The sequence below is a fragment of the Cetorhinus maximus genome, chromosome 19, assembly GCF_964194155.1.
Source record: "Cetorhinus maximus chromosome 19, sCetMax3.hap1.1, whole genome shotgun sequence".
Lineage (NCBI taxonomy): Eukaryota > Metazoa > Chordata > Chondrichthyes > Lamniformes > Cetorhinidae > Cetorhinus > Cetorhinus maximus.
In genome coordinates this window covers 15,498,926-15,521,446 of record NC_135897.1, presented here as the reverse complement: position 1 = coordinate 15,521,446, position 22,521 = coordinate 15,498,926, and the positions used below count along the sequence as shown (strand labels likewise).

Sequence of the window (22,521 nt, the reverse complement as noted above, 5' to 3'; positions counted from 1 at the left end):
GATAAAAAGGGGTTTCTTATGAAGAGATGAATTAAATATTTAAGGAAATCTGCTTCCCAAAAGCACTGAAATTTGAATTGGGGACAATCTTGAGATGTAAAGTGCAGTATAATTTAACAGGTTACTTTTGAATCACTAGGATGCTACTTAAGATAAATAACGTGTCAATAAACATACGGAAATTATAACTTGGATACAAATCATTACACATGAACAAGAGGTTGTTTTAATTTTGATAGTGTAAATTACAGTTTTTTTTTCAAAGTTTAAGAATTCGAGGTTTGGTTCTTGATAAAGTTCTCAAAAGGGAATTTTCATTTTAAAAGGTCTGACAACAATTGGCACTAATTCAAATGCTGCAAGCTTTTGTGTTTATAAGTCTGTTCCCAAAATATGAAGCTAAGCTCAAGACCTTGGCAAAGTTTGGCAGAAATCCAATTTTTGGCTGAGTTAATGAATCTAGGATAATTCTAAAGAAAAGGGTCAGGCACAATTTATTGGGTTACTTTTAAGACAATAAAATCTTTGAGAAGAAGAAAAGGAAGCAAAATATGTCAATACCTGATTTCTGTTTTAAAACTGTTATGAAAATACTTGATTGGATTGTAAAGTCTCTCCAGACAACCTGAACAAGATAAGATGGTAGCTGTTGCAAGTGTAAACTGGTATGAGGAAAATGGGAGAATGAGTCAGGGAAAGAGGACATAATGTACAAACTGATTTAAGGGAAATGAATTTGATAATCTGGCCATCAACTGAGACATTGGAACTGCACAGGGGGAGATAAGCAAAGATCTCGAGACAGAGATCCCCATTGAAATGGAATAGTTAATATGGCCTAAAGAGTATTCAAACATTTTAAACAATCCAAGACAATAGAGAAACTGAATAGAGAACTTTAGGATGACCATGGTCAGGAAAGAAAACTTAGAGGTAAAACTACGAGGAATCTGTAGTTCAGGAATTGAAATGTAAGGAGAAATAATACTTAACAACAATTTACCACAAGATGGATACAGGTAAAGGGAAAGCTGGAAAAAGGCTAAATAGATGTATTACTGATTATATTAATGTGCCTGTGAGCTACAAAAAGTAAAACCATAGGATTAACACCTTGAGGACAGGCAGAGTTAAGCGGTTCCCAGAGAGAACCATCACTGGAAGTGAAGATACCGAGTCATTGAAAGATAGGATAAGAAGGTGCACTGTAGAGTTGTTTAAGGAATTGAGGTCGGACATGAGACAGCAGCAGGAGAGCGTAAACTGGAAGGAGTGGGGATGCCTACCCAAATGGATTCAAATCAGGGAACTAATTTCACAGGGAGAGTCATTAAAGAAGTGTGAAATCTTATGGAGATTAAACAGAAATTCCATATTTCTTACCACCCCCAGAGTCCAGGGAGGGTGGAAAGGATGAACTGAACTTTAAAAAAAAAATCAATCAAGAGACAGGGAACAGCCCAATATTCTAATGCACTGCGGGCTACCCCAAGCAGGACCGACAGGTTCACCCCATTTGAAATGATAACAGGAAGGGCCATGCAATTACCTGAAGGTATCATAGTAGGAGGTGTAGGGCCACAGAAAGGAAAAGTACAGGACAATGAAAGGGAAGTAAAAGGAGGCATTACACACAGTTAAAGATACATGGCAATTGAGCAAGCGGTAACCCAGAGAACGGGAGCCGATGTTAATTTCTCCACAGATCTATGATCCTGGTCGTGGGCCTATCAGTACTGGCAACAAGGTCGGGGATCATCACTGCTCATCCTGCACCGCAGGAGGAACTTTGGTACAGCATGGACAGTGCCGAATGACTCGCAACGGGGAATGATAAATGTAACAGTAGGAGAACAAGTGCTTTCAAATTGTAGTAAGGGTTTGCTTCAGATCGAGCATGGGAGGTCCGCCAATACCCAGCCACCTCCCACCTCTACTTTCACAGTCTGAGTAGAGATAATTGAAGCCCCTCAAACCACACCGACTGACCCATCTTGTCCGACTATGCATCCAGGACCGGCGAATGGTTTGGTAGTGGTTAGTCAGAAGTTTTGTATGATAATGTACACCATGAGCTGGTACCCGTAGTCTTGAATGTATCCGGTGTCGTCCAGCCCCAATGGTGCTCAACCCATACCCAAGCACTCTATAAGGCTCTGACGCGCCAATTGATGACTGAAGCAGTTCAGTTCAGTGGCGAGATGCGATCAGGCTTGGGAGGGAACCGCGTTAAGCACAGCCTGATAAATGATGCCGCTACAATATTCAATATAGGGACATCATTGGTTAATCCAAAGCCTGGCTACCCTGCTCGAAAGTCATGCGGGGACTATCAATAAATTAATGGAAATAGGGAAAAATATTTCAGACGAAGTGAGCAGAAATGATGTATGCAACACCTATGGATCTTGGGCACTGGAACAAGCCTGAGAAAATTTAAGACAGACTAAAGAAGGGGTAGTTCCTTTATGGGTAACTAATGAGCATTTATTGAATCTCTCACGACACAGGAATCATGACTTGACCGGTTGCCAGCTCAGGGGTTTAACACGTGTATGTAGAATGAATGTTGAATGTATAGTGAATAGGAATATGCTAATAGGCATTGTATTAGTAATACCTGTCATACCTATGTCAACGACATAACCCGGGCAAGACGCCCACAGTGACTGCTGGTACGGGACCCCAGCCATGGGGCCCGTTTGTACACCTACAAATGGACTTTATACAAATGCCTAAATGTATGGAATATAATTATGTTTTAGTTCTAGTATGTTTTGTTCTCGCGATGGGTGGAGGCGTATCCCACCCAAAGAAATGATGCTGTTGTTGTTGTAAAATTGTTGTTCATTTTACTGCTAAAGTGACAAAGGAACCGTTGAAGGCCTTACAATGCAACCATCACCTTTCCTGCCCATACCACCCCCAGTCTACTGGGGCGGTGGAAAGACAAAATGGTATTCTGAAAAACAAAGTAGCTAAATTATGTGAAGAAACCAGTTTGAAAGGGCCTGAAGCTCTACCCTTGGCGCTCATGGCTATGCACTCTCACCCTAACCGTACCACCTCCCTCTCTCCTTATGAAGTTTTAATGGGATGTCCTATGCGCTTCCCAGTGACCCCACCCTTGTCTGCTAGGGAAATGGACATCCACGCTATGGATGAGGGAATGATTACATACTGTATAGTGCTCACTAATTCTCTCAAAAGCTTGCATATACAGGTAGTAGAAGCTCAGAAAAAGCCCACCATTGAAGACTGCCATCAATACCAGCCCGGGGACCTAGTCCTAGTAAAGACCTTCAGGAGAAAGAACTGTTTGGAGCCTCGATGGGAAGGGCCTTTCCAAGTCCTGCTCACCACCCATATGGCTGTAAACGTTGAAGGATGCCCTTGTGGATCCACGCATCGCACGTCAAGCGGACGCTGACTTCGGACGGAAGTGCTTGTGCAAGAACTTTAACTGAGCCGTCGGAATGCTGACTCTGATTTGGATCCTGTCCTGCGTGGCCCTTGCGGGGGCTTGGAATACCAATTCTGCAGTTCAACGAATGCAGGCCGTAGCCTTGCAAGTTAATCAGACTAAATGTTGGATTTGTACTCATTTTCCTCTATGCAAAACAGCAGCTGAATTGCATGAGAGGGTGGAAAGGACCCTACCTTGTGCTGCTAACAACTCGAACGGCTCTGAAGATTAAAGGGAAGGAAGACTGGGTCCACGCCACTCACTGTAAAAGACATTGTCCGGCAACAATATAGCAGCTGTTACCAAGTGATCTAATTTGTATTATGTATTGAAACGGAAGTTTTGAGTAATTTTTATAAAAAAGATTCTTGGTGGTCTGTAATACTAGGTTGGTTCTCCGGCTGGGGAAGTTGGCTGCTGTATGTTTTAATTGGGTCAGTTTTAATAGGTGTTATAGGGTGTTGTGCTTGTGCTACTTTGAGGATTTGCTGTGTCCAGTGTGTTAATGGAGCTATGAATGGAGTCACCACTGGGTTAGGAGGAGCTCCAGTTGTTCCTCAATTGACACGCACTGGCCCCAGCGAAACCCACTGGTGGGGAGAAAAGGTTTACCCTGCCAGGGATCGGCCTTTCCCTTATGGTTATGAGCCCCCTTATGATGATGAAGATACTATTCCTCATTGGTATTAATCTGAAAGATTAACAAGGAGGGATTGTGGAAGAATAAAATACATCTACAGGTCAACTAAGGGTTAAACAGTTAGCACCATAGTGGAATACTAGTTCCCTCTCTCGTTAGCACAATGGTGGAATACTACAGCACAGTTCCCTCTTTTGTTCTAGCAGGCACACCTGCAGCTGCCAGCTAACTGAGCAGGAGGGGAGAAAGGGGAGTGTCATGGGCAGGCTTCCTGGAGTCCTTGAGATGGGATGTCTGCCCCCAGGATCATGCAATGGTCATCTATTCTCTGTCTCACTTTTATTACTACGTGAGCTTCCCCCAATATCCTGTATAGTCATAAACTTAGAATAGACTAATTGTGTGACAATGATTCTTAATGTAATTGATCATTGAAAGTTAGACAGCCTTATCACCTTCAAGCTCTTTGATATGTACAACTTCTACTATAAATACGTGTGTCCTCAGAGTGACAGCTAGCTACCTTGTATGCTGCTGGGCTCTCCGTGATATCACGATTAATAAAGGCTTCCGAGACAAACCTCCTGGGTCTGAGTGTTCACTCCGATTTCCGCGACACCATGGCTCCGCTCACCACACAAACATTCCACACAGTGTCATGTCTCCTGCTCACACTCTCTCCATCTGTTTTCATGCAGGAGAAGCTGGCTCACATCAGCAGGAAGAGGTCCCAGACCGGGGGTGGAGTGGCCCACATTAGGCCCCTCAGTCACTTTGAGGAATGTGCCATCACACTGACTGGTGAGGACGTGGACTGTGCCTGCGGTGATGGTGAGGTCGGCATGAACACCCTCATGAGGATCCTGCACCACATCATCCCTCTCTCAACACAGCTGTGAGTGCTCTCTCTCCTGCTTTTGACTCTGCTGCCATGCACTAATTATCTCTACTTTGGTTCACAGGGAGCTCTGCCAAGTGACTGACACCCTCAGCCAGTCCCTCAGCTCCAACCACATCCTCACCTCCAGCCAAGAGGACTCCTCCTCTATTGAAGAGCTGGAAATAAGCAGCCTGGAAGACCCGTCACAGCGCTTACCCACACCCTCCACCAATGTAGAGACACACACCTCGGTGGGACCTAGATCTAGAGCAGGCTCGGGTTCACAATCTGGTGGTCACTGCACGGACATTTGTCCGGAGCAGGAGGTAGGTTCAGTCGAGCTCCCGGAACTCGGAGGACTGCTGAGGAAGAGGCCGCTGTGAGCTCCAAGTCAGATGACGGATTCAGCCTTTCAACTCATCGCCAAGAGTCAGCAGAAGGTGGGAGAACATCACGCAGAGCTGTGGAAGCCCTCAACAAAGTTGCACATGAGTTGGAGGAGTGCGTTCGCCTGCTCTCTGATGAAGTGGTGCCCAAATGTGCGTGTGTGGGGGTCTCCATGGGGAGGATGGCAGATGCCATGGAGACCCTGGTCCAGCAGAACACGGAGAAGTGTGCAGACCTGCAATCCATCGCGGGAGCCCTGGGTGAGTCCCTGCAGTGGCAATGTGAGAGGGAAATGAGGCACCTCAGCATTCCTCCAGATGCCCCTTCCCCTCATAGAATCAGACTGAGGTCCCCGGGCATCCGATAGGAGGAGAAGTGGGACAACCATGGGTCATCCACTCAGGAATCTAAGATGCTGTCCTTTCCCTCCGAATTCCCTTTGCCTGTGAGCCCCCAGCCTCCTGCTCTGTCACCGCAGAGGGTGCAGCTGGACCATGAGTGATTCTGGAGGGAGAAATGTGTGTGTGGCAGGAGCCTCATGCAAGCACTCTCCCTCATGTATCACACTCACCTCAATGTCCTGAGCATTTTGAAAGCTGCCTCATTAACCTCCCAGCCTCCTTCTTCCCACCTACGGGGTCTGTGTCTGCCTCTGGGTCCACACCAACCTCCCTTGCATCCCTTTTACTGCTAGTATCAAACTGTCAGCCTCCCATCCCATCGCCTCACTTTGCCCTCAGCCATTCTCACCCTTCCCTCCTCCCACATCCATCCTCAGTTCATTCGCCAGGAGGCAGTCATGGACTCATCAGAGCCCTCCCTTGCATGTTCACCTGGACATCCCCTGCTTCAGACCTCTTACCCACTTGGAACTCCTTCCACCTTGGAACCCCTTCTCCCTCTTAGTCTTCCCCCACCCCACCGGATTCCCCCCCACCCCCACCAAACTTCGTTCTTCCCCCTTCCTGGCTCCTTCAGACACCCTTACTTCTCCTGCCACCCTTAGACGTTCCCCCCTCCCAAATCTTTCCTCCAGCCTTAGTTTTTCTCTCAGTCATCACAATATCCTTCAAAGAGTGAGCAACCATTGGCAATGGTTAAAACAGGGAAGGATTGGAGTGTACTTATTAGAATTAAAGAATCTTACAGTATTGAGAGAGGCCACTCAGCCCATCATGCCTGTGCTGGCTCTTTGAAAGAGTTATAAAATAATTGCACTCCCTGTGCCCTTTTCCACAAAGCCCTGAAACTTTTTATTTGTCAAATATTTATCTGATTCCATTTAAAAAATGATGATTGAACCTGTTTCCATCACCTTTTCAGGCAGTACATTCCTGTTCATAACAATTCAGTTTGGACAACAATTGGACATCAGCATAAGGAGTTGTGAACAAGATTAATCATGGGATGTATCTCAAAGGTGATAATAATAAGTTGAAACAGGTTATTTAGGTCCTTTGGGTAGAATAGACTGGGTAATCTTTGAACCCAGCCCCCAAAGGGGCATTGATGCATTTCAAAAACTTCAGAGATGACGTCTATGATGGGGTTCAGAACAAAGATCCACAGGAATCGAGGTTGAGAAAGGAAGATTGATGAAGGAACATGAATCTGAATCCAAAAAAGCTGAAAGGCAATGATGGTGCAGGTTTATACACGTTGCCGAACTTAGTGGCCCGAATCTCCCAATGGAGAGGCAATCAGATTCGGATTGCTACTCTGCTCCTCGTTATTTATCTGGAAATGAAGTCGTTCCTTTCCTGCCCAACCTTCCAACTCAGGGCCAGGTGAGAACAGTACAACACAGTGGGCTCCCGAGGCCTTATGGTGAGGGAACGTGAGTCGGAGGTAAGGCACTAGCTACCTTAAAGCAGGCCAGGTTAAAGGCCAGGGAGAAGCCAGGGAGAAAGTAAGTGTGTAAGAGAAATGGGCCGGATTTGGGGTTGGCAGGTGTAGGGTGGGATGGGTGGTCAGGGGGCCTCGGCTGGTCAGTGCGGGGCGGGGGTTGGTCAGGCGATCAGGGAGGTGGTCAGTGGGAGGGGGGTAGTCGGGTGATAGTATAGGCGGGGAGGGTAGTCAAAAGGGGTAGTTGGGGGGGGCGGTGGGGAGTGCAGTCGGGGTTGGTGTAGTTGGAGGTTATAGTCAGATAGTCGGGAGTAGGGGGCTAGTTGGGGGTAGTCAGGAAGTGGGTGGTAGTCCAGGGGTCCCGTGGGAAGTTAGTGGATCCCGTGCCTGGGGATATGGGTTGTTAGTGGTGGGGTGGTGTGGGGGAGTCCAGCATGGTGGGTTGTGGGGGTGAATTGGTTTAATAGTTACCCAGGAGTTAGAAGCGGTTTTAATTTTCTAACTTTTCTGGGCAACTATTACTGTTACACAGTGGGAACCATCTGAAGTTTGTGATTTAAGTCACAGTATCAGATTGTCCCCATTGCAGGGAATTTGCCCAACGTAAGTTTGAACTTCCCGGGCAATTGCCGTGCAATCTTTGCTGGGAACTTCTGGGGTGGGGAAGGTTCCTCAGCGCATCTTTGGGGTACCACCCAGATACAATGCCCTGGAGCTCGGAAGCAATGGGTAATGAAATTAATCATTACAGGGCTGCAAGACAAGAACACAAAATTAACCAGCTGGACACGAAACCAGAAGAATCTTTTCCACTCTGCAGAATCATGGAAATCTGTGGGGGGAAAAAAATGTCCCAGCAAAATTAGTTATTGCTGTGTTGATAGAGAGTGCTCCTGTTATTCGAGCCAATGTTCTCCCTCAAGGAATACCACCAAAAAAAAACCCACTCTTCATATTGATGGTACAAAATGGCAGCCTCACTGAACTTCATAACGGCCCCCATGTTTCATAGATAATTCATAGTGCAAAGTGTTTTGAGATTGATAATGTCCAGGCCTGGGCTGACAACTCCTCGTCATCAGCCCCTCGAAACGAGCCAGACTTTATGATTTGTGTGTCCTCAGGTGAGTCCGCAGGACAGTCCTGGAGTCACAGGTCAATGGGTAGAGGGGGTGAGAGTTCCCCCGAGGAAGGGAATGGTTCTTGAACCAGGGTTCTGCTCTCTGTCCTTCCGTTTAATTCACTTCTCCGCAGCAGAGTTTATGCGGTCAGATTCTGGCTAGGTAGTGACGTGTTGGATGAGGTGCCGCCATGTGACATGGTTAGTGACGAGTTCATCCCAATTCGTCCCTTTTTCAATGAAGCCTTCAGAGTGCCCTTAAAATGTTTTCTCTGTCCTCCTCAAGATCGAGTGACATCTTTCAGTCATGAAAAGAGAATCGGCTTTAGAAGTTGATTATTTGGCATATGGTGAATTCCTGCAGTGCATCTTGTCGATGGTACACACTGCTGCCACTGTGCGTCGGTGGTTGAGGGTTTGAATTTTAACGTGGTCGACAGGGTGCCAGTGAAGCAGGCTGCTTTGCCCTGGACGGTGTCAAGCTTCTTGAGTGTTGTTTCAGCTGCACCATCTGAGCAAGTGGGGAGTATTCCATCACACTCCTGATTTGTGCCTTGTCGATGGTGGACAGGCTTTGGGGAGTCAGGAGGGGAATTACTTGCTGCAGGATTCCTACCTGTGACCTGCTCTTGTAGCCCCAGTATTTATATGGCTAGTCCAGTTCAGTTTCTGGGCAACAGAGCTTTTGATGAACTCAAGCTTGTGGATATTGCATTAGAATAGTCAAATCTAGAGGTAGCAAAGACATCAATCAGAGTTTGTGGCAGATGAGCTGAGAGAGGACTGACAGGTTGGAGTCATGCCAGTTTACAGAGATGGAAATTAGTGGTTCTTAGTGGTGGGACAGATGTGTGGTTGGAAGCTCATCTCAGGGTCAAATATGGCAACAATCTTACAAACACCCTGGTTCAGCCTCAGACAATTGCTGATGGGAAGGACGGAGTCAGTGACGAGGAAACAGAGTTTGTGGCGGGTGCTGAAGACATTAGCTTCTGTCTCCCCAATATTTAGTTGGAGGAGATTTCTGCATATCCATTACTGGGTTGAGAGATAGTGAAAATAATCAAGAAAGGTGGCGTTGTAGTATAAGGGGTTAATTCTAACTGTGCAATATGCTAATGAGACACAGTATACATTATCACAAGAAAGGACGCAATGCCTCATGATCTTGCTCTCTCTTGTTGAACCTCATGGCAAGAAGCTTTTGTAAGATGTTTCTCAATAAAGTTTGTGTTTCCCTTACCTCAGCAGACTGAATATTCTGTGATAGCAGAAGACCAAGAACATTGTATGGTGGCAACAAGTGAAAGAACAAGCATGGAAATGTTTCTGCCATTACTGGAAAGCTTCAAACAGGTCACAGGTCTCATCTAGGCAGAAGTATGGCTGAATTGACACTGCTGATTTGCCAGATATCGCACCGCATCAGGCCTCATGGCAAAGCCAAGTGGTGAGCAAGTTACTACGCTATTCTATGGGATGGGTTCCTGTGCAGACGATATCCTAGTTAGGCAAGGAATCGAGAAAAAAAAAAGTTATGTACAATGAAATAATAAAAGCGCTCCACGCTGACTTCAATCTGTGAAAGAATACCATTGTCAAGGTGTTGAAATTTAACAAGCGCACCCAATAAGGGGAAAATATCATACACGTATTGATGATTTGTATAGACTTGCAGAGAGCTGCGAATATGGCAGCTTAAAAGATGAACTAATCAGAGACAGAATTGTTGTTGGAGTCTAGGATGAAGCATTGTCTGACAATTGCAGTTGAGAGATGGTTTAACTATGACAGAGGCAATCCAACTGAGCAGACAAGCTGGGGTCAGGAAGCAAAATCAATGGGGGATTCATGGTGACAGGGAGAACCATAATCGCAAAAATGGCCGATTCACTGGAGCATGTTAAATTTAAAAGCAGAGAGGTGGCCGTAAAAAAGCTGGGGAGGCAGGAAGATGGTCCATCAATTGTCCCCGATAACTGTAATCGGTGTGGTGGGAAAAAACACAGGCAAGAAAATGTTCCCAACGAAGAGGCTGAATGCCATTTTTACAGAAAGAAGGGTCATTTTTAGGGGCTGTAGTGTCACAGCAAGAATCCTGTACAGAATAAACAAAAAGCGAGCCCTTCGAAAGGTGACAAGATCCATGAAAGAGAAGATATCAATGATATTAAGATGCCTTTGCTGGAGAGATCCAGAAATCAAGCAGAAGTTACTGGAGTGCTGATTTCCTAGCAGAGGGAAACCGGACAGGCTTTAAATTAAATATCGGTGCAGCAGTTTCAGTTCTTTCTTATGCTGAACCGTGGTTGGAGAAAAGTTCTCTCCAGCCGTCATGCAAAAAGCTTCATGGCCAGGATGTATAGAACTCGAGGTCATAGGACAACTGAATGCAACCCTTCAATATAGAGAGAGAAAAATCACTAAAACCTTGTATTTGATCCTGAAGAAGGGTTGTTCAATCTTAAGTAGGAAGGCCTGTACCGACTTACATCTGATTTGCTGAGTAGACAAACTGGACAACTGAGAGGGTCAACCTAAAAACTTCAAAGCTGAATTTCTACAGCTGTTTCTACAGGACTTGGAAAGCTGAACGCAGCATACCACATCATTCTACATCCTGAAATGAAGCCAGTGTGTCTATATACACCCAGAAAAGCTCCTCATTCACTCGCCTAAGATAAAGGTGGAAATTGACTCTATGTTGAAGCAAGGGGTTATTTCACCTGTGACAGAACCAACAAGCTGGTGCTCAGAGATGGTCCCAGTGTCAAAACCCAACGGATCTATCAGAATTTGCATAGATCTTACACAGCTGAACAAAGCAGTTGAATGCGAAGTTCGTCCTATATTGTCTATGAATGAGAGTGTAGCAAAATTGGGAAAAATGTCAGTCTTCATAAACCTATTGGCAACTCCCCCTGATGAAGAGTGTAAATTGCTCACAACATTCATTACACCATTTGGGAGGTTTTGTTTCAACAGATTACCCTTCAGCATCACATCAGTGCCAGAAATCTCCCAGAGGACAATTTCAAGCATCCTAGAAGGATTGGATGGAGTCGTATGTCACATGGACGATGTTCTGGTCCATGGATCCACTCAGACAGAACATGACACTAGAGTGCGAGCCATACCCCGATGCCTAGAGAAAGCAAGACTTACACTCAACAACAAATGTGAATTCTTGTAGCTATCAAATTTCTTGGGCATATTGTGGATGCACCTGGGGTGGGATATACCAGCCCAGTCCACCACCCGGATTGTCCGGCCCCACCAAAAGTCAATGGACTTTTGGCTGGGTCACCGAATCTCCTGTGGTGGGTCCCGTCATGATGAGGCCACAAAATCCTGGCCCTGGTGTCAGGTTCACTCACAGAAGGCAAGAGAAATCCAAGAGTTTCAGAACGTGACTGAGATCCAGAGATTCACGGGTTTGGTAAACTGAGTCAGAAAGGTCCTGTCCAGCCAGCTATCGTCAAGGAGCCATTACATCAGCTGTCAGGACAAGACAATACATGGTGCTGGGAGGAAGCAGAACTGAGGTCTTTTGAGAAAATCAAAGAGATGCTGATATCACCTCATGTTTTAGCTCATTATGACCCAGAGCTACCCACTATCATTGCTGCACATACATCTTCTACAGGATTAGGCGCTGTACTCTTTCAGGTACTGATAGATGGAATGCGCAGACCAGTTTACTATGCATCTCATTCACTGACAGAGACTGAACAGAGATATTCAGTGATAGAGGAAAAAAAACATTAGCTGCTACATGGGCTTGTGAAAAGTTTGCATGTTATGTTCTTGGTCTCCACTTCAAGATAGAGAGAGACAACAAGCCCTTGGTAACACTCTTAAATTCTAACGAGTTTGCAAAAATGACTCCACAAGTACAATGATTCAGATTGAGGATGATGAGGTTTGATGCAAAGACAGAGCATGTCCTGTGAAAATGGCAGACTCCTGCAGATGCTTAGTTCTGTATCCAAGTGTCAAGGCCCTGAACAAGGTGATGTAGTCCCTGTCGAAGAGGTTTGAATCGAAAACAACCATAATTCTACCAGCAACAATCTAGCAACTGAATGAAATCTGAAATCTGATGAAGAATGTGCTCAGGTCTGAGTGAACTGCTTCAAAGGATGGCCAGCACACATGCCATGCAATCCTATTCTCAGAGGTTGCTATGAACAGAGAGGACATCTCAGTGTAGTTGATGATTTACTCATCTATGACAAGAGATTGGTCATTCCAAGAGTTCTAAGGCTCAACATACTGTAAGGACACTTGGGCATCACAAAATGGCACAAGGTTTCTGTTTGGTGGCTAGGATTCTCAAGTTGATGGAAGAGATCCCATCAAGCTGTTTTATTTGTGCTACTCATCATCAGGATACAAGAGAAGCGTTGGTGTCATCTTCCTTTCCATCAAGACCATAAGAACATCTTGGGATGGACCTCTTCAAACACAGAGGTGAGATGGTGAGCTGTTCTTGATCATAAGAACATAAGAACATAAGAACTAAGAACAGGAGTAGGCAATTCAGCCCCTCAAGCCTGCCCCTCCATTCATGACGATCATGGCTGATCTCATTTCGGCCTCAACTCCAATTTCCCGCCCTCTCCCCATAACCTTTCAACCCATTACTCATTAAAAATCTGTCTATCTCCTCCTTAAATTTATTCAGTGTCCCGACATCCACTGCACTCTGAGGTAGTGAATTCCATAGATTCATGACCCTTTGAGAAAAGTAATTCCTCCTCATCTCTGATTTCAATCTACCACCCCTTAGCCTAAAACTATCGCCTCTCATTCTAGAATGCCCCACAAGGGGAAACATCCGCTCCACGTCTACCTTGTCTATCCCCTTTAGCATCTTATTTACCTCAATTAGATCTCCTCTCATCCTTCTAAACTCTAGTGGGTATAGGCCTAAACTGCTCAATCTCTCCTCATAAGACAAGTCCCGCATCTCTGAAATCAATCTAGTGAACCTCCTCTGAACCACCTCCAATGCAACTACATCCTTCCTCAAGTAAGGGGACCAAAACTGTGCACAGTACTCCAGGTGCGGTCTCACCAATGCCTTGTACAGTTGCAACAACGCTTCACTATTTTTATACTCTATTCCTTTATAATAAATGCCAAAATTCCATTTGTCTTCCTTATTACCTGCTGTACCTGCAGACTAGTTTTCAGAGATTAATGCACGAGGACACCCAGATCCCTCTGCACTGAAGCATTCTGAAGTTTCTCTCCATTTAAATAATAAGTCGCCTTTTTGTTCTTCCGACCAAAATGGATAACCTCACACTTATCCATGTTAAACTCCACTTGCCACATTTTGGTCCATTCACCTAACCTGTCCATATCCATTTGTAAATTTCTTATTTCTTCATTGCAAATTACTTTCCCAACTATTTTGGTGTCATCTGCAAATTTAGCTCTAGTACCTTCTATCCATGAATCCAAGTCATCAATATAGATTGTAAATAGTTGGGGCCCAAGGACCGAATCCTGTGGCACCCCACTAGTTACAGCTTGTCATCCAGAAAAAGACCGATTTATCCTGACTCTGCTTTCTGTTGGTTAGCCAATCCTCTATCCAAACTAATATATTATCCCTAACTCTGTGTGATCTTATCTTGTGTATTAATTTTTTGTGCGGCACCTTATCAAAGGCCTTCTGGAAGTCCAGATATACTACATCTACAGGATCCCCATTATCCACTTTGCTTGTCACATCTTCAATGAACTCTAGCAAATTAGTCAAATATAATTTACTCTTCATAAAACCATGCTGACTCTGATGGATTGCATTTTGACTTTCCAAATGCCCCATTACTACTTCTATAGATCATAGTAGACTACTACTCCAGATAGATAGAAGTCAAGTAGCTATAGGGTCACACTTCTGAAGCAGTGATTACATTGCTGAAGGAGATATTTACAACACATGGAGTCCTAGACCTTGCAATCTTGGGCAATGGACCGTAATTTGTCAATGAATACTTCGAAGAGTTCAGGGCATTGTATGGATTAGTCCATACTACCAGCTTACCAAGATGCCCTCAAGCCAACGATGAAACTAAAAAAGGAGTGTATACAGTGAAAGCATTGCTGAAGAAGAATGATGGCATCCAACTTGCACTTCTGAGCTATCGTTCAACTCCACTCTGAAATGGTCTAGCACCATGTGAACTCATCATAGGAAGAAAACTGAGAACTCAGCTCCCTATGCTCCCACACACATTCATGCCTTGTGTACCAGCTGATGACTTGGGAGAAAGAGGGTGAATATCATTCCAGCCAGATTCCAGCCATTCCATTCCAGCCATATGAGAAACATCGCAAAGCACGCAACCTGCCAGACATCCAACTAGGAGAGCCAGTTTGGATCTGAGATCAAGTTCGCTATGGACAAGTGCTTGAACAGGTACCACATCCACAGTCCAACCTCATTCAAACAGGTAATGGAATGGTGAGACGGAACAAAAGTGCGTTAGTTGCCAACAGAATGAATCTCCTACACAGTTGAAGCAGTTATCTACAAAACCAAACAGACTAGAGATGCAGCATTCATTGAGAGATCCAGATGATAGCCCTGTTGGTGAACCTGAGTCATCTACAAGATCTCCTTCTGCCCAGCAGAGCCTGAGAGACCATCCACAGGATTCAAATCCCCAGTCTCCTCCAAAACAGGAGAGGATCTGTTTGGGTTGACTCACGAAACCACACAGCAGATGTCCCTATAAAAAGAAATTGAAGTCAGAGACTTGGGGGAGATGTATAATGGGGAAGATCAGAGATGTCAAGGAGATTTAGTATAAGGGGTTAATTCTAACTGTGTGATATGTTAATGTGACACAGTATAAAACGTCACAGGACATGATGCAATGTCTCATCATTTTGCTCCCTCTTGTTGAAACTCTTGGAAGGATGAAGCCATTGTAAGGTGTTTCTTAATAAAGTTAGTGTTTTCTTTACCTCGGCAGACTCTGTAAATATTCAGTATTAGCACAGCGAGGCCAAGAATCTTATAATGGTGAGGTAAATCTGGGTATTGTCAGCATACATGTGAAAACTGATTCTGTGTTTTTGAATAATACCACTTAGGGATAGCATGTAGATGAGAAATAGGATGGGGCCAAGGGTAGATCCTTGGGGGATCACCAGATGTAATGGTGCAGGAGTGTGGAAAGAAGCCATTGCAAGGTAATGATCTGGCTACAATAGATTCCAGATAGAATGGAACCAGGTAAGTGCATTCCAACCCAGCTGGCCAAAGGAGGGCAGGTGTTAGAGGAGGATGATACGGTCCCATGTAAAAGATACTAGGTCGGTATAGGAGGACCCTCATCTCTACCATCTACAAGGCTTTTAAGTCAGCCGTGTGATGGAGTCCCCACTACTCACCTGGATTGGTATAGTTACAATAGCACTTAAACATCACTTGGACTTTAAACATCACCAAGGACTGAACAGTTCTCTTGATTGCAGTCTCTGCCACTGAATTCAATATCCATCCCTACACCAGCCATGCACTATGGCTGTAATGTGTATGATCTAAAGGATGCACTCAAGAGATGAGTCACAGATGGCAAAGTTCTCAGCATTTACCCTGGATTTATAGCCACAGTGGTGATTGAATTATTAACCTCAGCAAACACTTTTTTTGGAGGCATTCCCTGTCCAATGCTACCTTGTTGACTGCAGCTACTCACACCTTTCCACTGGCATGTGCTTCTTACTTGCCTCCACATCTGAATTATGGACCTGATGAAGTCTGAAGCTGAGTTGTACAGGCAGAACCCAAACTGAGTATCGGCGAGAGGGTTATTGATGATTATCTCAAAATACTCAGAAATACATGGAAGTTACAACATGGGAGCAATCCATTTGGCTCAACCCATCTTGTCAGTATTTACACTTCACATGAACAAACAACCCTAAACACATTTACTCACCCTGTTTCATATCCATTTATCTACTTTTCTTCCATCCTCTATCCAATCTAATCTTGAATGTTGACATAGCTTCTGCCTCAACAACTAACTGTTGAAGTGAATTCCACATTTTCACAGCTCCCGGCGTGTGAAGAGGTTTCTCCCCTCTTATCTAAATCTCTTGCAATTAATCTTGTTTCTATAGGTCCTTGTTCTTCAGTCCTCACCTACTAGAAACTATCAACTCATATCGATCTTGTCCCATTCCTTCATAACTTTAAACATTTGGACTGTGTGTAATCTTTCTTGTTGTAGAAAGGGAAAACCCAGTTTTCCAAGACTTGCTTGGTATTTGTATTTCCTTTTACCAGGCATCATCCTAGTCTATTTACACTGTACCCTCAGGAAAACCTCACTATCCTTCCTGTGTTTTCACTGTCAGAGATTTCTTAACTTACTGATAACTGGGAGCAGACTGGTCCGATAACATTTGGTTGGCTAGATTTATCATTCTTTTTATGGAGGATACATACCTGGGCAATCTTCCTTATTGTTGGCTACCTGCCAATGTCAAAGCGGCATTGGAAATGCAAGGCTAGAGAGATATTTATCTTTGATTCACAGATCTTCAGCACTACAAACATTATGTTGGGTTGAATTTTCCCAACCCCAGCGAGAAGGTGGGAGGGAGGGGGCGGGGGGGTGTGGTGGGTGTGGGTTGGGTGGCTGGTGGTGTGCCGGGTGCTGCAAAAATAGTGGGGAGCCATTTCAGGATGACTCCTTGAAGCATTCCCACCACCGGGGAACTTTCCCCAGAGTAGGCTGGCAGGTGGATTGGCTTTCCATGCAATGGAGGCAGACAGCCAATTGAAGTGATTAAGGCCCCAATTATGGGTGATTTTTGTGATAACTGGCATTTTGCCAGTATCAGAGTGCCGACCATACCACCTCCCCCCACCCCCCACCCCCACCGGTAACCCCCAACTCCATGGGGCAGCTGCTAGTTCAATGGAGGTGGCCTCCCTGTGCCAGTCATAGGGGCCCCATTTGGTCCTGACATCAGGGCTCTGAAGCCTGCGGGAAAATTAAGCCCATTTCTTTTGCTCTGTCCAGCGGCACCCAGACATTTAATGTCACATTCAGTGTACCAGAGGTACATCTATGGTCATGGGGACATTGGCGGAGGCCAAATATGATCATCAATTCAGTATTTTTCACTGAAGAAGGTTGCAAAACACTTCAGTCAGCACTTAGGCCAATCCTGACCTCCACATAGTTGAGATTTTGGCATATTTATGGAGCCTCCTTGTCGTGTAGTACCTGATTTCCTTGCACCATGCTTGACTGGATGAGGTTAGGTTATAGAACCTTGTTCTGATCCTTGTTTGCAAGGACATGTTTTATGTGTGGGGCCCCCTGTTTTTAACGCTTAGTTTGCGGGTCAGCCTGTGTTGTAGGTAAACTAAGGCCAGGATTTTACAGCCCCTCCCGCCCCGTGGAATATTACGGTCCCGCCGAACTGGCTGGAGATTTAAATGGTTTGCTGCATCCGCTGGGAGCAGACACACCGCGGCTGCTGGGGGGAGACACACCGCGGCTGCCTGGGGGAGACACACCGCGGCTGCTGGGGGGAGACACACCGCGGCTGCTGGGGGGAGACACACCGCGGCTGCTGGGGGGAGATACACCGCGGCTGCTGGGGGGAGATACACCGCGGCTGCTGGGGGGAGATACACCGCGGCTGCTGGGGGGAGATACACCGCGGCTGCTGGGGGGAGACACAACACGGCTGCTGGGGGGAGACACACCGCGGCTGCTGGGGGGAGATACACCGCGGCTGCTGGGGGGAGACACACCGCGGCTGCTGGGGGGAGATACACCGCGGCTGCTGGGGGGAGACGCATCACGGCTGCTGGGGGGAGACACACCGCGGCTGCTGGGGGGAGACACACCGCGGCTGCTGGGGGGAGATACACCGCGGCTGCTGGGGGGAGATACACCGCGGCTGCTGGGGGGAGACACACCGCGGCTGCTGGGGGGAGATACACCGCGGCTGCTGGGGGGAGATACACCGCGGCTGCTGGGGGGAGACACACCGCGGCTGCTGGGGGGAGACGCATCACGGCTGCTGGGGTGAGATACACCGCGGCTGCTGGGGGGAGATACACCGCGGCTGCTGGGGGGAGATACACCGCGGCTGCTGGGAGCAGACACACCGCGGCTGCTGGGGGGAGATACACCGCGGCTGCTGGGAGCAGACACACCGCGGCTGCTGGGGTGAGATACACCACGGCTGCTGGGGGGAGATACACCGCGGCTGCTGGGGGGAGATACACCGCGGCTGCTGGGGTGAGATACACCGCAGCTGCTGGGGGGAGACACACCGCGGCTGCTGGGGTGAGATACATCACGGCTGCTGGGGTGAGATACACCGCGGCTGCTGGGGGGAGACGCATCACGGCTGCTGGGGGGAGATACACCGTGGCTGCTGGGGTGAGATACACCGCAGCTGCTGGGGGGAGACACACCGCGGCTGCTGGGTGAGATACACCGTGGCTGCTGGGGTGAGATACACCGCAGCTGCTGGGGGGAGACACACCGCGGCTGTTGTTGTGAGACATACCACGCCGGGCCTGTAAAATCCTAAACAAAAACAAAAATAGCTGGAAAAACTCAGCAGTTCTGACAGCATCTGCGGAGAGGAAGACAGTTAACGTTTCAAGTCCGTATGACTCTTCATCAGAACTGCTGAAGAGCCACATGGACTCGAAACGTTGACTATGTTTTCCTTTCTGCAGATGCTCTCAGACCTGCTGAGTTTTTCCAGCTATTTTTGTTTTTGTTTCAGATTTCCAACATCCGCAGTATTTTGCTTTTACCTGACTGTAAAATCCTAAGTTTGGTGCCTCATTCTAAGGGACTCCTGATGCTGCTCCTGGTACAGTCCTCATTGGGCCTGTATTGGTCAGAGAAGCTGACATCTTAAAGTCTAGCTGTATAGTTACCCTCAGTAATTTGAAGGAGTTTTTATTATTCTGCTGATCATGCTCATTCATTTCTCACACCATGAAGGAAGATTTCCCCTGTGTATGGTATTTAGAAAAATTCAAACTACTTTCCTTCTGGACAGGTTTGTGAATTCACCACACAAGGGAATCTGTCTTTCATTATCACTGTTCCTGCAATAACATCAAAAGCAAAAAAACTTTGAAGCTGTCAACATAACAGAAAATCTGGGATTATCTAATATTTTTATCGCGCTCTCTCTTTTGAAGTTAAGTTTTTAAAAACGAGATGAGCTCCTCGAGGCATTCAGTATGCTTTGATTTGTTATATGGCTAATGTAAACACAAGGACATCTTCACCTGTTTTTTTTACTCTTGTACCCATCCTGGTCCTTACAGCTTGGAAAAGTTCAACACATTATAGTATAGATAATGACAGCATGTGAGATCGTATCCCTGCCAAGGAGCTGCAGGGTATTGGGGAGGGAACCATCTTTTCTTTGAAGCACTTTGCACTCTGCTACTAAGCTGCTGAACTCTAAATATTTCAAAGGATGCACTCCAACTGGGCATCTCATTTTAATATTAATGTATAAATTACCGCACTTCAAAGAGGGAAGAAGAGTGTGTTAAAGTGACGAGTTTCATTGATCTTGCCTTTCAAGCAGCAAGGTCAAAATGCATAGAGAGAAACAGTAGAAAAAGAAATGAAGTTTTGGTTACTGTTCTCTGGGAGGAAGGCTGATTCATGAGTTTCTCATTGTCAATTATGGTTTGCATTACATTTTTTGACAACAGAGAGGCATGGAGGTGCAGTGTCAGGTTATGATTGAAGAAAGAGAGGTACTGTCATGTCTGTTATTGTTCAACATAGCTTCAGCTTGAATGGGCTGGCGGACATGGTCTATTACCCCTCTCTATTTCTCATCCACATGTGAGGCCTTGGCAAGATCACCTGAAAACACAGTGTTAGTTTGTGCTGATATATGCTGATGAGACCCAGCTCGAACTCACCTCCAACTCTCCCGGCCTGATTTGTCAGACTGCTTACCTGACATCCAATTTTTAGATAAGCAGAAATTTCCTCCAATGAAATACTGGGAAGACAGAATATTTTGGAAGCTACTGTCTTTGATCTGTGTTATAGGCTCCATTCCTGAGCTGTGAACTAAATCCCTCTCCCTGGCAACTGTCTGAGGCTGAACCAGGTTGCCTGGGATCTTTGCCTTGTATTTGTCTTTGAACAGAGAAGTTGACTCCATATCCAGTTCATCACCAAGACCACCTCCATCTTGTTGTATAACATCACCCATCTCTACGTTGACTCAACTCATTTGCCTCATCCATACCTTGTCACCACCAGACTCGACTAATCCAATGCGTGCCCATCCGCCCCCCCCACCCCCACCACTGATTTTGCACCCTCTGTAATCTTACACTCATCCAAAATTTGCTGACTGTAATTTAACTTGTGTTAAGTCCCATTCACTTATTACCCCTGTGCTCACTGCCCTAATGGAAGTGACAGAGCATTGATCAGTTAAACTACAGATAAAACACCAACGCTTTAGCAGCCCATTACTCACAACAGATCGGTACAACCACCAATGGAATGTCACCCACCCAATATACACAGCGGCGCTTGTGTCTGCTGCTGCATTTGAAGTCACATTCTTTTAGTTAGGGTCAGAAGGTTAAAGTGAGGAAGAAGAAGCAAAGAAATCTCATCATCAGCATGGAATTCATCCCTGTATAAACTCTAGAGGAGAGCCAAACTTTTTCTTTCCCTGTTTTCTTTGTGTTCATCAGTTTCCCATCTCATTAGGCCTATGACACTCCAGTTTATTGTGTCAATGCTGCACTGTCGGAGCTGTAGCCTATTGGCTGAGGCATTAAATCAAGTGGATGGAAAGGATCCCTATTTTGATGAGAGGAAGGGAAGATCTCCCTGGTTCCTGAGCCAATATTTATCTCTCAGCCACCATCAAAAACAAATAATTTGATTATATATCTCAGAGCTTTTGGTCAGATCTTGCTCTTCACAGTTTCTGTAAATCTCATCCTTGTGTTCGAGTTCCTCCATGGTGTTACGTCTCATTATTTCTGTAACCTCTGCCAACCCTACAACTCTCTGAGATCACAAGACCCCTCTAACTCTGGCCTCTCGCAAATTCTTATCTTTTTATTGCTACACCATTAGAGGCCATGCCTTCAGCTGTCTTGGCCCTAAGTTCTAGAGTGCCTCATCCTCTCTACCACTCTCTCCTCAAGTCACTCCTTAAAACCTATCTCTTTGACTAACCTTTTAGTCATCTATTCTAACATCTCCTTATGTGATTCAGTATTGTCTATAATGGCCCTGGAAAGTGCCTTGGGATGTTTTACGACAGTAAAGGTGCCAAATCAATACAAATTGTTGGTGTTTTTGATTGAGTTAAAAATATACTTGAGGCTGTCTCTGCCCACTGACTGAAAAGACAGGCACAAGCCCCTGTCCACCAGGCCAAGAAGCCATTACCTGATTTTCCAGTTGTCAGGCAGTTAATTGCATGAGGTCGTGGTTTCTGCCCTGATCTGGGAGGATGTCCTGCCTCTTAGAGCTGCTGGCCAATCTGATGGGGAGGGCAGCTCTCCAGTCCCTGCAGTGCCACCAGGAATGTTGGCCACAGCTGGTACTGCAGTCAATTCCCAAATAGGATCGTTGCTGGAAGCTGGATTTGAAGGTAAATGAATGACCTCACTGGGGTCGATCAGGAAGGTCCTGCAGAGGTTTTGGGTGGGAGGCGGTGGTGTGGGGGCGGGGTGGGGGGGGGGGGCTGTGGGAGGGGGGGTAGTGTGTCTATGATTAGGGAGTTGGTTTAAGTTGGGGTGGCCCTTTCCACTGTAAGAGGGTCATGTGTTGGGCATAGGAAGCCTGAACGAGAGGGGTCACCCACCCCTGAGCTCACGGCCAGGCTGCCAGGATTCATCTGATGACCACAAGGCATGGGGCAGAATTTTTACCTCGTCGGATGGGCATGGTGGGCAGGCCTGGAGCGGCCATGCATGGACCGCCGCCCGCAATTGGGCCCTGACCACGATTTCACGCTGGCCAATTAACAGCCAGCGCTGATAACCTCAGCGCTGCCAGGTTTTGGGGGTGGGGGGTGGGGAGGTGGAGGAGGGCGAATGCGGAAGTCAGCACATGCGTGTGGGTGCGCTCAGTGAAAGCTCACTGAAGGCACAGAGCTGC

At 46.3% G+C, this 22,521-nt stretch overlaps 1 long non-coding RNA gene across 1 annotated transcript in view; it reads left to right on the top strand.

Annotated features, from left to right (window-relative positions):
- Positions 1 to 3,921: 3,921 nt before the first annotated feature.
- LOC144694145 (uncharacterized) overlaps positions 3,922 to 22,521 on the top strand; it is a 32,060-nt gene continuing 13,460 nt past the window's right edge. The window contains exon 1 of the long non-coding RNA XR_013579657.1: positions 3,922 to 4,015. This is a non-coding gene — a long non-coding RNA (uncharacterized LOC144694145). The remainder of the gene's footprint in view (positions 4,016 to 22,521) is intronic.